Below are 11,737 nucleotides of genomic sequence, written 5' to 3'. Positions count from 1 at the left end.
ACTTGAATTTCTGTAGATGGTAATTTTTTAATAAAATTCATTGCTACAAACCATTTTTTGCAGTTGGCATTACTGCCAGTCCCTCCACAAGAGCCCAGTGAACTGCAGAACAGTTACGAAGGAAAACCTGACAATGCTTGCTACATTGAATGGTGAATCATTTGCAAGTAGGAACGGTTTGTCCATCAACTTGAAAATTTCTAGTATGGTAGTTCGGAGCACTGCTAGATACAGGTACTGATATTTGCATTATGTCTAAAGACCTATATAAGATAAAGAATAGTTGTGATGTAACAGGTGATACATCTCTTTTTTCAAAAAGACCATTAACACTCATATATCATAGTTGTAGACAAACTGATTAAGGTGTCATTGTGTCCTCAGGAGTGCTCCAGCTTTTTCACCTATTCCTTTTATGTGATGGACATATTTAATTTGGGCTACAATATCATTATAGACAAGCCATACTAACTAGACTTAAGAATTGGGCTAGACTATCTCAGTAGAAGGATAAATTTCATGGGAAGGAGTTATCCTATGAAGATTAAGACTACTTCTAGCAATACCTAATGATAATTTGGTCAAAGTGACATAGATCAAGCAATCCACAAAAAAGATTTAGAGACTGCCCTTCTAGCCCCAGTGAAAGATTTTTCTGTACTTGACTTAATAATTGAGGATGAGTGGAATCTCATTAGACTGATTAAGGTGCGAGAAGACAATCATGAACTTGTCTATCATTCCAGACTGAAGCAAGGCAATAAATACTCAGATTGAGTATTTAGACTCCAAAGACATTTTGAAATGCAAGATTGATAAGGCCAGAACTGTGTGCTCTTGGAACTTATAGACATACTGAGATATTAGCTTGGGTGGACATCTTGGTACAGACAAAAAATTGCTAGAATTGGTGAGAGATATAAGGGAAAATAAGTGTCAGGAAAGTCAATTTCGAAGGTATTGGAAAAGTTCATGGCTTGAGTATGAAGGGCTTGTTTGAGGAGTCTCATAACATGTTACTTTTCAACATAGCCCCCCCCCTTTGGAGTCGATATAATTTTGTCATCAATGCTGCAGTGCATTGATTACAGTTGTAAAGAAAGTTTTCTCTTGATCCCTCAGAAATGCATCCACTGCAGCAATAACATTACTCTTGAGGCAGAAATGGATGCCAGCCCAGGTATTTTATTAAATTAGGAAATAGGTGAAAGTCTGTTGGTGCTAGATCTATTGAATATGGAGATGGTCCAAGATTTCAAGGCTGCAGCCATGGCAATGACAGACTTGTGACCAAATGTGTTGTTCTTGTGGAACAAGACTCCTTTGCTGAGTTTTCCTCAGTGTTTATCTTTTATACGTTCATGCAAATGCCTCACAAGGCATTTGCATGAACATATCTGTCACTGGGGCACATTATGCAGATGCATAATTTGCCCCAGTGATTGGCCTTTCTGAAGGTATTTCACTAGCAACTCTCCATCAGCATCCCAAAAAAACTGGTTCCATCACCTTGCCAGCAGAAGGAATTGACTTTCTTTGGAAGGGAGAAGAGCTGTGATTCCACTGTTTGGACTGCTCCTTTGTCTCTGGTTGAAAATGATGGACCTACGTCTCATTCAAAGTTGCAAACATTGCAAGAAAATTTGCTGGATCTGCTTAAAAATGATGAAAATGTTTTTCACTTGACAACTTTTGTGCATCGTTGATCTGCTGTCAACAACCTTGGGATACAGTGTGCTGGCACCTTTTTCATAGTGAGAACCTCTGTTATCATGTGGTACCCATGTTCGTATGAGATGCCCAAGACGCTTGCTATGTGCTGAACTATCACTTGTTCAATATTCACTGCCAGATCACGCACACTATCAGCAAACTCTGGAGTGATGGGTCTTGCAGGTATTCCAGGCATTTTCTTCCAGTTTAAATTCTGCCCATATCTTAACCACAGAATAGGACTGGGTATCCTCCCTCCATGTAACCATATCCTCATGAATAGCCTTTGGTGTTAGTCCCCTTTTTCCCAAATATTGGATGAAGGCATTGGTGACTAATTTTGTCCATCTTTCTGCACATTATGCAGAAAGATGGACAAAATATTCACACAACCTTTTTGATTTTAGGTCCTGTAATTAAAAAAATACTTTATTGGAAGTGTTATACATTAAGCACAGAAATTTTTAACACTACCAGTACCTTTTCATACTCAGGCCACAAGTTTTTCAAACACACCTTGTAAAGGTTTGTTACCATTGGTGTACATGCAAATATACATGCACCTGTGCTTAGTTACCCTAACAGCCCATGTATTCACTTGTTCCAAGCTGCTAGGAGTCATCATGGAACAAGTAAATACATAGGCTGTATTTACTTGTTCCATGATGTTAGTTACCCTAACAGGGTAACTAAGAGTAAGAACAGCTGCATGTATACTTGCATGTAAACCAATGCTAGAAGTATAGTAAATGAATTCAAAGTGCTGATCAAGACATCAAAGGCAGATGTCATTGGGATATCAAAGACATGGTGTCCCACAGATATAAGCAGTGCAGAATTGGAATTTGGGGGTATAGGAAGGGAGGAGGAGTTATGCTGTTAGTTAAGAAACAAAATCTACGGAAGTACATCCAGTTGACATTGATGGACTACAATATTGAGTCAGTTTGGTGTGACATAAGCACTGGGAAAGGGAAAATGAGATTAGGAGTGTGTTATAGGCATAATGACTCTGATGAGAACAACAAACAATTGTGTGGAAAAATAGAGTGGGCCAGTCAATCTGAATGTCTTGTAATGGAGAATTTTTTACTTTCCACGTATTGACTGGAACTTGTGGTTGGTCACTTGCAGGCTACAAGATGTTTGTGGATTTATTGGAGGACTGTTTTCTATAGCAATGTGTTTGAGAGGCAACCAGAGGAAGTAATACTCTTGATCAGCACTGATTATTCATGCATTAGGAATTTGCAAATAAAAGAACCACTGGATGATAATGATCACAATGATGTGGGATTTATTAAAGATGTAACTACCATTAAGGGTAAAGGGAAGGGTTTTTGTTTCCATAAAAGTGACTACAGTGGTCTCAGACAGTTTTTAAATTCTATACATTGGGATCAACATGAATTCTAAATGGAATTTTCAAGGAATTAATCTTGGAAGCTACTAGGCTTTTCATCCAAGATTTAGGCCTAAATGATGAACTAAAGAGGCTCCTGGCATTGAAGAAAAATGTGTGTGATCAATATAAATTATAAGGTGACAGAAGCCTATGGCAGATATAAGCTAGTCTGCAATCAATTCACAAAGGAGGTTAGGCAGGCAAAGGTTGATAACGAGAAATCCTTGGCAAAGAATGCAAAAAAAGAAAAACAGACTTCTGTACTTATGTAAACTGATTATGAATCAGATTGGTGTTGGTGGTTCCACTGTTGATGATCCTGCTCAGATAGCTGACAAACTGAATGTGTATTTTGCATCTACATTCACACATGAGGAATTCTGTAATGAAGAGGAGAACAGAAGTTTACTAAATTCTAACAGGCAGCTAAATGATTTTGTAATAATGGAGAGCAAAGTGGAGGAGAAATTGTTGAAGTTAAACATAAAAAAAGCACCTGGGGCAGATGGAATCTATCCAGTTATATTGAAGGAGCTAGTGAAGTTAACAAACCCTTAGCCATAATTATTAGCATTAGCATTAGTAGAGGCATTTGATGCAAGAAAGCAAGCTTATGCAGCATCAGCCAAAAAAAAAAAAAAAAAAAACCCCCACTTCCACTTCACCCCTCTGTTCGTTCAAAATACCTGTCCAGCTGAGCCTTAAACTTATTTAGGCTATCAACCTCCACTACAAGGGATGGAAGTCTGTTCCACCAACCAACCAACCGCTGGCTAAAGGCAAATTTCCACACGTCTATCCTACATCTGTCTTTCCTCAATTTGAATTTATGCCCTCTCAGGTGATTATTCTGAGCTAGAGGAAGAATCCCATCAGCATTGGCATGCTCAAACCATTCAAGGCTTTATACACCTCTATCAGATCACATCGCTGGGGCCTAGTCTCCAGACACTGTAATTTGCAAAACTTAAGCCTTTCTTCGTAAGAGCACCCCTTTGTTCCATTCACTAATCTTGTTGCCTTCTCTGTACTCGTTCCAGCAGCTCTACATCCTTCTTGAAATGAGGCCTCCAGACCTGTATACAGTACTCTAGGTGTGGCCTGACCATTGCCTTATACAAGGGAATAGTCACCTCCTTATCCCTGCTGGAAAAATTCCTGTATATCATTGACAATACTACATGAGCTACTGTTGCAGCCCGTCTCCACTGTTCAGAGAACTTCATATCTGCCTGCACAACCATCCCAAAGTCCCTTTCATTCTCTACCACTGTCAGTGTAGTACTTTACATTTGTCAATGTTAAACTTAATTTGCCACCTCTCAGCCCATCTGCTCAACCTTTCCAGATCCTGTTGCAGCAGCATAGTGTCAGTAGTGTCCTTGACAACCCTGCCAACCTTTGTATCATCTGCAAACTTGGACATTAAGCTTGATATACCATCATCAATATCATTTATAAATACAGAAAACAATAATGGACCCAACACTGAGCCCTGAGGGACTCCACTAATAACATTAGTCCACGATGAGCAGTTTCCATTGATTACCACTCTCTGTCATCTCCCCCTCAACCACCCCTTTATCCATAGCAGCAAGTTGCCTCCAATGCCACACTGCTCCAATTTGTGCAGCAGTCTTCCATGTGCAACAGTATCAAAAGCCTTTCTAAGATCCAAGTATATAATATCAAAGTTATTCCCTGCATCCAGTTCTTTTGTGACTGCATCATAATATCCAATCAAATTGGTCAGGCAAGACTTCCCCTTAACAAAACCATGCTCTGTCCGAGCTATAACTGAAGTCTTGTCTAAATGATCCTGCAGTGCTTCTTTAACCAGTGCCTCCATTAATTTTCCCGGAACAGAAGTTAAGCTCACAGGTCTATAATTACTTGTGTCAGCCTTTGATCCTCCTTTGTGAATTGGGGTCACATTTGCACATTTCCAGTCTATGGCTTACTTCCTTTGCTGCCTCCTTTAATATAACTGGATAGATCCCATTCACCCCGGGTGCCTTTCTTGTGTTTATCTTCAACAGTTTCTCCTCCACTTTACTCCCAGTTATTTCAAGATTCTGTAGCTTACTGCTAGAGTTGAATACACCTCTGGCATTCCCCTCGCTGAATAACTCCTCATGTGTGAATGTCGATGCAAAATATTCATTTAGTTTGTTAGCTACCTGAGCAGGATCATCAACAGTTGACCCATCAATATCAAGTGGACCAATCTGATTCATCCCCTTCCTTCTAGAGTTTACATAAGTAAAGAACTCTTTGCTGTTTTTCTTTTCATCCCTTGCCAAGGATTTCTCGTAATCTGCCTTCGCCTGCCTAACCTCCTTTGTAACTTGGTTGCATATCAACTTGTATCTATCATAGGGTTCTGTGTCATGTATTAATTTGTAAGTATCCCATGCATTTTTCTTCTCTGCCATATGTCTCATTAGTTCATCTGACATCCACTTAGGCCTAAACCTTGAACAATATTTCTTAGTTGGTATGTAAAGCCTAGTAGATTCCAAGATAAGTTCTTTGAATGCTTCCCATTTTGAATTTGCTGTTGGTAACATCATCAATTGATCCCACTGTATAGAATTTAAATACTGTCTCAGTCCATCGTAGTCGCCTTTACGGAAGCAATAACCCTTCCCTTTACCTCTAATGGTAGTTACCTCTTTGAATAAATCCCACTTCAGCACACTGTGATCACTGCCACCTAGTGGTTCATTTATCTGCAGATTCTTAATGCATGAAGAATCACTGCTGATAATTGAATCAAGAGTATTACTCCCTCTAGTTGCCTCCCGAACATGCTGATATAGAAAACAATCATCCAATAAATCCACAAAAGCCCTGCTAGTCTGTGAGTGACCAGCCCCCAAATTCCAGTCAATATCTGAGAAATTAAAATCTCCCATTATAAGACTCTGATTTACTGGCCCACTCTATTTCCCTGTACAGTTTCTTATTATACTCATCAGAGTCATTAGGCCTATAGCACACTCCTACTCTCAATTTTGATCTCCCAATGTTTATGTCACACCAAACTGACTCGACACTGGACTGTCCAGCGACGTCCACTGGCTTCCCTTCCTTGGATTTTTGTATTTCTTAACTAATAGCATAACCCCTCCTCCCTTCCTATCCAGTCTATCCTTTCTGTAGACGTTGTACTCCCCAAATTTCAGTTCTGCATCCCTTATATCTGTGTGACACCACGTCTCTGATATCCCAACAATATCTGCCTTTGATGTTTTGAGCAATACCTCAAATTCATCAAATTTATTTACTAAACTCCTAGCATTTGGTGTACACGAACAGGTGTATACCTGCACCTGTTTCTATTCTTAGCTACCCTAACACAACCCATGTGTTTACTTGTACCGCAATGGCTCCCAGCAGTCTCTGAAATATCATGCATCTTGTTTTTCAGGCTTCTCATTCTAATAGAAGCAGTGCAAGAATCTCTTTCACCTCTGCCAGTGACTACTGTCAATCTATTGGTCTTTGTCTCCCCCCCCCCAAGCTAGCAGTTTTCCGACCCACCTAACACTGCCTCGATAGCATCAGCAAATATTCTTGCACTCTTTCTATTTAAGTGTATCCCATCCCTGTAGAAGCAATCTCTCCTGTTAACAAGTACAGTCCAGGCTGAAAAAAATTCTACTCCTTGAGCCTTGCACAATCTTTCCAGGGCCAAATTGATCGACAAAGCTCTCATCATATACTCCCTCCTGTCGTGTCTGGGCAGAATTGCAGACACTTTCAAATTCAACCCTAATTCTCGGCTTTTGTTCAACAGTGACCTGTACTTGTTAAGTAATTCTGCCAGTCTCCTACTCTTAATATTATTAGGGCCAATGTGTACAACTATATCACCTTTTGTGCCCTTAAAAGATGATATTCGCTCTACAACGTCATCAACCTTTGCCCCTGGCAGACATACCCTGGTCCTGTTCCACCTATCCTTTTTACAAAGCATGTTCCCCGACAATAGAGTCACCAACAACTACTAGTTCCTTCGGGACCAGCGCATTCTGCCTTGGGGGTTGCCTCTGTGTCACGTGATGCCCAAGTGCAAGCTGTGGCGTTGATGTGGGCAGCTGAGAGCTTGATGGGCCCCTCAATTTAGTTTCTTCGAGGGCATCCACCCTGTCCTTCAAGCTCTCATATAGGCCCACAAGAACGCTGAGTTGTTGCCTGATATCGATACACTCCTTGCATCGCGCGCACACACACAAAGATATCCCCCATGGCAGTATCATGTCCCGTACCCGATTGCTCTGCAAACATCAAGTAAACAATGCATTTTATAAGGCTGTGAGTCAGAGGACAACTGCCCCCCTCAGTTCTGCTCTGAGCCACAGCATTTCCATTAGCTTGAGCCTTTTGCTTTGCTGCTCTGGTCTGAGTCATGATTCTATTAATTTATTAATTAATTATGTTTAATATAATTAATTATATTACGTTTGTAATCTAAGTCGTTATATGTATTTATTTAAAAGTACAATTTAACTGCTAATGAAGTTCAACTAACGCTAACTAGTACGGTATATAACTATCGTATCACAAAGGCGGGAAAGTTACGAACGGTATGAGAGCATCCTTAGATTCAAAGGAGCTTCCCGTGGACTGGAGATGTGCATATGTATAGGTGACACAAATAATTATAGATTCTGTTCCAGTAAAAATAATGGGAGTCACTGGTCAAAGAGGTGACACAGGATCACCTAGACAAGACAGCAGTAATAGCTCAGACACAGCATGGGTTTGTTAAGGGGAAGTCTTGTCTAACCAATTTGATTGGATACTATGATGTGGTCACAAAGGAACTGGATGTAAAAAATAATTTTGATATCATATACTTGGATTTCAGGAAAGCTTTTGATACTGTTGCAGATGGAAGACTGCTGTACAAATTGGGGTGGTGTGGCATTAAGGGAAAGTTGCTACAAGGGATAAAGGGATGGTTGAGTGGGCGATAACAAAGAGAAGTAATCAATGGACACTGCTCTTCGTGGATTAATGTTATTAGTTGAGTTCCCCAAAGTTCGACCCTGGGCTCATTGTTTTTTGAATTCAACAATGATATTGAAGGTATATCAGGCTTTAATGTCCAAGTTTGCAGATGATACAAAGGTTAGCATTGTTGTTAATGACAGTAAAGACAGTATGCTACTTCAGCGGGATCTAAAAAAGTTAGGCAGATGGGCTGAGAAGTGGCAACTAAAGTTTTAACATCGACAAATGCAAAGTACTGCATATGGGTATTACTAACCCAAGAGAAACACCAACTGTGGTACTACACTCGGAGGTGGACAATGAAAAAGACCTGGGGGTAATTTTGGAGTCAGGTATGAAGTTCTCTGAGCAGTGTATACATCCTACCAATGCAGCTCATGGGATCTTGTAAATGATATACAGAAATTTTGCTAGCAGAAAACTCTTTGTATAAGGCAATGGGCTGGCATACAGGTCTGGAGGCAACATTTTTGAATGATGTAGAGTTGCCAGAATGAGTACAGAGAACGGCAACAAGATTGGTGAGAGGAATAAAGGGGCGTGCTTATGAAGAAATGCTCAAATTCTGCAAGTTGCAGCTTGTTGAGACTAGGCACATGTGAGGTGATCTGATTGAGATGTATAAGGCCTTGAATGGTTTGAGCAGGCTCAATGCTGATGGGATACTTCCACTTGCTTAGATTAAGAACCTGAGGGGGCATAAATTCAAATTCAGGAAAGACGGTTGTAGGATAGATGTCCGGAAGTTTCATTTAGCCAGCGGGTAGTTGATTGCTGGAACAGACTTCCATCTGTTGTGGAAGTTGATAGCTTAAATAAATTTTTGAACTAGACAGCCTTTGGTCCTTGATATTGTTGACATTCTCTCAGTTATGCCAGACAAGCTGTACTTGCTACCTGGGAGTCTAAAACACTGATGGAACTGATATTCGGGTGACACTCAAGTCAAGTGGACCCAATTTCAGCGAAGTCCGGAAGGTCTATGACAGCCAAATCCTCTCCACCTTCACGATGGTGGGACTGTTAGTAACCCTGGGTATAACCTCCATGCACATGCACACTGTGGGTGACTACCCAGGTGTGAACCAACGTAAGCAGGGGTCGAGGTGTGGTGCCCACACCACATGGAGGAATGCCACCCCTCTGTGTTACCAGGCAACACTAAGTGGCAGATGACTCTCATCAACGTGTGAAATACCACCACTTTGCTTATTGGAGGCTTGAAGTGGTGGAACCCATGTTTAGTCTCCAGAGCTAAGTTCCGGTCAACCCTTCCCCATCTCTTCTATCATGCAGTATGACTGATGACTTTTGGGGTTATGATAAACATTATGGTGAGATCCAGTCTTCCTTACATTTCGAGGGTACAGCTCTAAAACGGTATTCACAGGCCGGCCGCTAGTTAGTACAACTTGACCAAACCTATTGGTAACTCTTTAGGAGGCTTCTGGATCAGCTAGTGTATAATCTTGCTACCTCTACTTTGCCAGATAGCGAATGGAGGGAGTCCAAGTAGTGTGTATGCGGGGGCATTGTTGAGGCCACATTATGTCAAGGATCTGGTATATTCTTACCATGTGTACTCCATAACCAAAAATTTCATTACTTCATACAGCATGTTGTCTCTACCATTCGACCAACTCCACTAATCACTTGGAACTCTGGCTTCCTCTCTTTGCAGCTTGACTTTCTCCAGTCCAACTTTCCTAAAAGGTGAGGTAATTTTCCTTGGTGATTTTAATGTTCAAACTCCGGCCAGCTGGCTTCCGTTTTCTTGTCACACCGACCTAGCTGGCCGAGATGCTGAGGCTTTTGCGATTACTAATGACCTTACACAGATTGTTCATTTACCTACAAGAATACTGGACAATCCTAATCATACAGACAATACGCTTGATCTTTTTCTCACAAAACAACCCTTCTAAGTACACGGTCGAAGTGAGAGGTCCGTTAGGCACTTCAGATCACCACTTGGTGATTGTCTCTTCTCAGTGAGACATTGGAGAAGAGACAATCTCTTCTCTAATGGTAGCCGAGCATTCTGGTCTCTTGCAAAGCTATTGGCTGCAACTTTTGCCCATCTCTGCTCCCACCTCTGTCCAAACCGGATGGTTCTGTTGTCACTTCAGCCAAGGATAAAACTGATCTGCTAGCATCCCATTTTTCTTCCAACTTATGTATTAATGATCTTGGTAAAACACCTCCCACCATTCGCACACAATCCATTCAATGCCCCCTGTGGTCTTCAGTCAAAAGGATGTCAGAAGGATTTTGACGAATCTTGATGCTAAGAAAGCTCCAGGTCCTGATGGTATTTCTCCACTTATTATGAAAGCCTGTGCTTCTGAACTTACTCCTGTTCTTTGTCGCCTTTTTTTCACTTTCTTATTCCAAATGTGTTTTTCCTTCTGCTTGGAAATTTCCTCTTATCCAGCCAGTTCCTAAAATGGATATCATCCCTCCGATTCAATTATTGTCCCATTGCAATTACTTCTACTCTTTCTAAAGTAATGGAGAAATCAATTAACCGTCAACTCTTAAACTACCTAGAAACCTTCTGTCTGATCAACGATCGCCAGTATGGATTCCGTCAGTGTCGATCCACTGGTGATATTCTTGCTTATGTTACCCATTTATGGACTAATTCAATGGAAAAGTTCGGTGAAACACAAGTAGTTGCTCTTGACATCTCAAAGGCCTTTGATCGTGTTTGGCATAAAGGTCTTCTAAACAAGCTTCCATCCTATGGTTTGCCAACTGTGTTTAGTAATTGGTTATCCAGTTTTTCTCTCTGATCGCTCACTGAGGGTGATGGTAGAAGGCTCTCTGTCTTCAAACTTTTCCACTAATGCCGGTGTCCCCCAAGGTTCAGTTCTTTTCCCCACTCTTTTTCTCTTGCATATTAATGACCTTCTTCCATTGACTGGAAATCCTATCTATAGTTTTGCCGATGATAGCACATTGCATTCCACTTTCCCTTTTGCGAAACCGTCGCCTTCTCAATCAGCTTCAACTTCTCGAAAATCTGCTACCAATTCCTTAAATGCCGATCTTCAGGTAATTCTCCAGTGGGGCAAAGACAACTTAGTTGATTTCAACCCTTCTAAAACTCAGTCTTGTCTTATATCTCGCAAAAAGGATTCTTCTTCTCCTATGCTTATCTTTAGTGATACTCCGATTTCTAGGCAAAATGATATAAAATATTGCTTCCTCCGCATCTAAAAAACTTGGTTTTCTCTTTCGCTCTCGGCGTTACTTTTCTTCCAAACAGCTGCTCACCCTGTATAAATCGCAAATCTGCCCTGCCATGGTATATTGCTCTCACATCTGGGGGGTGTCCCCAAAACCTCTCAGGCTTCTTGATTCCATTCAGAAGAAGTCAGTTAAGTTAATTAATGAATCATCTCTAACAGAATCTCTCCACTGGCTGTCTCATAGACATACTGTTTCTGCTGCATGCCTCTTCTACAGATACTTTCATGGGCACTGTTCTTCTGAATTGGCTTCTATAAGTCCCGCTCTCTCTTTCAAAACAATCGGAACACTTGTCGCCACCAGCCAACATCCATTTACCGTCCAACTTCAAACTCACAGAAC

The sequence above is a fragment of the Mastigoproctus giganteus genome, chromosome 3 (genome assembly GCF_048544385.1).
Source record: "Mastigoproctus giganteus isolate SK-2022 chromosome 3, ASM4854438v1, whole genome shotgun sequence".
Lineage (NCBI taxonomy): Eukaryota > Metazoa > Arthropoda > Arachnida > Uropygi > Thelyphonidae > Mastigoproctus > Mastigoproctus giganteus.
This window is presented reverse-complemented; position numbering follows the sequence as displayed.